This window comes from Penaeus vannamei, chromosome 13, assembly GCF_042767895.1.
Source record: "Penaeus vannamei isolate JL-2024 chromosome 13, ASM4276789v1, whole genome shotgun sequence".
Lineage (NCBI taxonomy): Eukaryota > Metazoa > Arthropoda > Malacostraca > Decapoda > Penaeidae > Penaeus > Penaeus vannamei.
Genome location: NC_091561.1, coordinates 8,025,932 through 8,030,931, shown reverse-complemented (window position 1 = coordinate 8,030,931; position 5,000 = coordinate 8,025,932). Strand labels below are relative to the sequence as shown.

The window sequence follows — 5,000 nt, the reverse complement described above, 5'->3', positions numbered from 1 at the left end:
GGCAAGTCTAGCACCCTTCGCTGTGTACTCCGTCGAGCGAAGTACAAGAACCCAAGAGGACAGTAAGAAAGAATGAGTTGACGCCACTCCAGGAGTTCTAAGACGAGTGATGGGACACTGGACGGTGACCCTGCCTAGCTGTGATAGAACTGTAGTCTTGGATGCAAAACAGTATCTTGGTGACAGATACTAACAGAGGTGACTGTGTTATGCTTTGATAAGCTCCCAGGGGCCCAGCAAAGTGCCTGATAACCGATTTTCCTGTGAGGTGGAATGAAACAGAATAGCAAGCTTTAAGGTCTTTAGGGTTGTGGACTCAGGAACGTGCAACACGAAGGAGAATAGAAAATAATTCATGGGGACTTCAGTTACTGAACCTGAAAAGGAAACTAAGGCAATGTTCAAGCAGAATCATTAGGTTGAATTAGTGATAGCAGAGGTTCTTAACAGTGATAAAAAGGTGTGACTTAATGTTAAACAAATCACACTAAACCATGAGTCAGTATTTCCATGAGAGGAAGAGGCGTGTAACTACAAAACTGGATTAGTTCTGTGAGAAAAGTCATGGCTGTTATATAGGTTTCTGCCAAATGTAGATTTTGTTTTCAGTTACTTTCATTTATAAAGTATAATCTACATATTAAGTATCTTATATGTTATATATGTATAGGATATTGTTAGACTGTGTAATTTTGAGAGGCTACTAATTCCGTAAAGTGGACATATCATTGTTGCTTTGGTTTCTGCTGTTTTGAATGATCAGAATGTTTTCAGTAGCATATAATCCGTAAAATGCATCGTATTCCTCGCTGATCATTACCAGTGCATTGATGAAGCATTCAGAGAATTGCAGAATCACGACACGCTAATTCACCCTGGTGTTACTACTCTTTCTGCACCTTATTATGTCCGTATTTTATTGCAATATCCAATTTTCAAGCCTTGAGACCCTTTGTGGATCACGGAATCAGATTCAGCGCAGTAAGATTTCATTCTCAACAGTCTATGTACAATGTGATCGTAAGGATTTCCTTTCCTCTGGTGACGTGGCGGTCGCTTGTCGTCTGGCTCACCTGAGGCTAAGACTCCAGAACTGTTACAAAGGTCAACAACATCCCTCCTCCATGACATATCGGGTGCCAATCGTCTGTGCTCACCGAGTGTGCGGTTCTTCGATTACACAGAAACTTTTGTAACAACGTTTAACACTCTTCATGTCAAACTGTAAGATGCTAATATTCTATCAGTATTACTTTACTAGGATGTGCGTAGTAGTGTTTTGAGGGTGTAGTGCCACGTGCGGGCGTGAATGAAATAATATCTCATTTCATTTCATTGAACTTGCTTGCAATTGCACTCCACACCGAAGTGTAAATGAGGGTTCAAATTACCAGTTGATTTGAATGATTGGTTTCCCTTTCTGATAACATTTCCATTTAATTTGTGACTTTTAAGAATATGGTTGATAGCTTACCACAAATTCTTTAATAGAAAGTTCGGTTTTCATTGGAAATGTTACGGAACACGATTTGGAATGATATAGCAACGCAGTTCAGCCTACGGCCTACACACGCAAGCAATTCTGCAGTTAGAGATTAATTATGTGTTACTGCGTTCAAGCTGCCATTGCTAGCGAAAGATTAAACCAGATAGCCAAAGGAAGCAAATGCTGCAACACGGTCATTGGAGTCGAGCAGGAACTGGTTTCTCAATTAGTTCTCAAAAGATGTAGTTGGAACATACATAGAGCCATAGCCATGCAGTCAGCAGAGCGTCGTCCCAGGATGTTTCTTCCCTCACAATGTGCTTAACCTTGCGGCACGTTGATGAAGGGATATTTTCACTTCTTTTTATGGGATTTCCATCGTTTTTTGTATTCCCAGTCACTAGGCTAGGAAATGTTTACTTCACACTAATGCGAAGCTTAAGTTTCTTTCATTTTGGCGAGACATTATAATATTCTAATGAGTGACTGTCTCACTTCAGATTCCTAGTCAATATGTCAGGAAATGTTTTACTTCACTCTCTTTGTGAAGCATTAATTTATTTCTTTTGGCGGTATGTTACTTTTTTTTAGCATCGATCGCTATTTCTTTGGATCACGGGACAGGAGACTGCTACATAGGCATGGCCTTGTATGCACACTTGGTTGTTTTATCGTAAATTATCTGTACTAGCTCCTAAAATCCTAAGAGAAGATAGATTTTCTGTAGTTGTATTGGTAGCTAAACTTAGCTTGACGTTCGATTAAGCTTTTTTTTCCCAAAGGACTTTAAAATCAACTAATTTAATTGTGGTCAACTATGCAGACTAGTTTGATGATTGTGAATGAAGTCATCCTGAAATTACCGTTTTTGCGAAAGATTTCAAAGTAAATTTTGCCAACTTTTTGCTAGTACGAAATAAGCAGAACATAAGAGCGAATTTATGAACCGAATATAACTTTCAATTCTTCCTCATTAACCATAAGAGCTTTTGTATGACAAATGCAGAAAAGTGAAAAAACGCATTATCGGCATGTTATTCATCAGTTTTACATAAGAACTGTATATTCAAATAAAAGTAACCTAGTTAGGCCTATAGCGACCATGCAGTTGAGGTTTCTGCAGCGACGGAGAGCAAGTGGTCCTTCAGCACTGCTATAGCTAGGCTAAAGTATTTTCGCCTCTTACAGTATGGCTATTGCTATTGCTACGCTAGCCTTACCCAGCGGCCAAAGCGAGGTCCAGCGAGAAGAGCATGAAGGCACTTTATAGTTGCTTGCCAATAGGTTCCGCCCTACAATACCGGACCAATTTCATTTGACTCGGTTGTTTATATATTTTCTCATAGAGTACCAAAGAACGAGTTCTTTATATATATATAAATATAGATATGTATTCAAGAAAGTCCAACGGATATGTTCTAAATACTAGTTATCATGTATGAATCATTTTCATAAAAGAAATTATATCTATGGATAATTTTTATTCTCTAAAGCAAGCATGTTGTTCCATAATGGTAAGACTCAGAGCGTATTTGTAAATCAGATGAATTTCTTTGCACATACAAAAAGTCTATCGGCAGAACACCCATCAAAAGGCGCCTCAGATCAAGCTGAAAGGTAATGATATCCAGATTATTACAGATAAGGATAAGAAAATCAGTATTAAGAGTTTGTGACAGTTGCCATTATCGGTGAACCAAATTGCCTAAAAATCAGAAAAGATTTTAGCATTTACCGCAAGCAATAAGCGACTCTGGGCGCTACATCTGAAACACGAGTGGTACAGCCACTGTCACTTATTTGTACATATATCAGAGTACATAGATCATGGTGTATTACTTTACATTTTTTTATATTTTGATGGCAGAAATGTAGCAATCTGGATTAGTATGCTGCGGTGATGTTACAGATTTTATAATAAAACCGTACTTTCGGCCTCTGGTTTATATCTCCTAATCTTGACCCCTAACACTGATTCAACGGTAACTTCGAGAAGGGCCAGCTGCCAAGATGGACTAAGCTAAAACCGATTGATTTTTCGCGTTAATCCATATATGCACATACACTCGCCCTAGTAGTCGACTGTCCTACCTGGAGGCCCTAGAGCAGCTTGTCATCGGTTTCAACTTCTTTCTGGTAAACTTTGCAACATACACATGCACACATGTATGTATGTATATATGTATATATATATATATATATATATATATATATATATATATATATATATATATATATATACATACTTTATATGTATATATATTGACAGAGAGACATATGCACATATATGTATATATACATATATATTGTATATATACATATATATTGTATATATACATATATATACACATATATATACATATATACATACACACACACACACACACACACACACACACACACACACATATATATATATATATATATATATATATATATATATATGTATTTATATAGACCGATATAGATAATGCATATATATAGATAGATAGATAAACATATACATATATACATGTATATGAATATGATATGTATATATATGTATGTATATATATATATATATATATATATATATATATACATATGTATATGTATGTATGTATATATAGTCCATATATAGAATCAGACACCTGTTATTCATGATCACTTTATTCTCGGAACATCTATTTAATCTATTTATGCAAATTACAATACAATTAAAAATGAAATTGATATACACAAGATCTTCCTCTAACCCCCAAGCACAAGGTAGGAAAAACAGGCATTAGTGCAGCACAAATAGTCCAGACGGGGTCGCTGTTCCCAAAGGAGTTGAAAATTGAAGCCTTCATCAGTGGCCTGTAATTGGCTTCACATGACCGATAATTTCCTTACTGGCAACTGAGTCAGACTGAACGAAAACCGCTTATCATCCTAACGGTAATAATAACTTAAAAATGACGCATACTTCTTTTTCAACTTTTTAAAGCTTATAACAAGTGGTCGGTTATACTACCTGTACAATAAAGAATGATACAGGGCACATATTTCTTGGGGAGTTTTTTTACGTAACATAACAAGGTAACTGGATGTGATTAAGCTGTAAATACTATAACACACTGGTTCTACTTCCTTTTTTCCGTTTATTGTCATTGCTATATTGTTATTTACTTTTTAATTCATGATTTTTTTCTTTATTGTCAACAGCCTTAGTTGAAGAAAGCACAATGCAAAAATATTATATATTCAAGATCAAAGACTCTCTGACGCTAAATAATACATTGATTTTTTTCTCTTTACGTTATTTCACAAACCAGTTTATTCCTCCGTCTTTTAGCGTTCAGATATACTCTATCAAGATATTCTCTTGCGGAAACCACTTATTCAACATCTTGTCCACAAAGATAGTGGGAAGGGACACAGTGGATAACCTGGGAAACCGCGAGGCAAAGTATGAAGCAAAATGAGCTCTATGCACTACGTACGGAAGGAAGACCAGTGAATCAACTATTACTGGAGTCGTGTCTTCTACTAC

General features: G+C 36.2%; 1 protein-coding gene across 1 annotated transcript in view; it reads left to right on the top strand.

Moving 5' to 3' along the window:
- LOC138863793 (uncharacterized) overlaps window positions 1-3,420 on the top strand; it is a 14,009-nt gene extending 10,589 nt beyond the window's left edge. Inside the window, exon 3 of the mRNA XM_070128890.1 lies at window positions 1-3,420. This exon is cut by the window's left edge and continues 349 nt beyond it. The gene's annotated coding sequence lies outside the window, so the exon portion shown is untranslated.
- The last annotated feature ends 1,580 nt before the right edge of the window (window positions 3,421-5,000 follow it).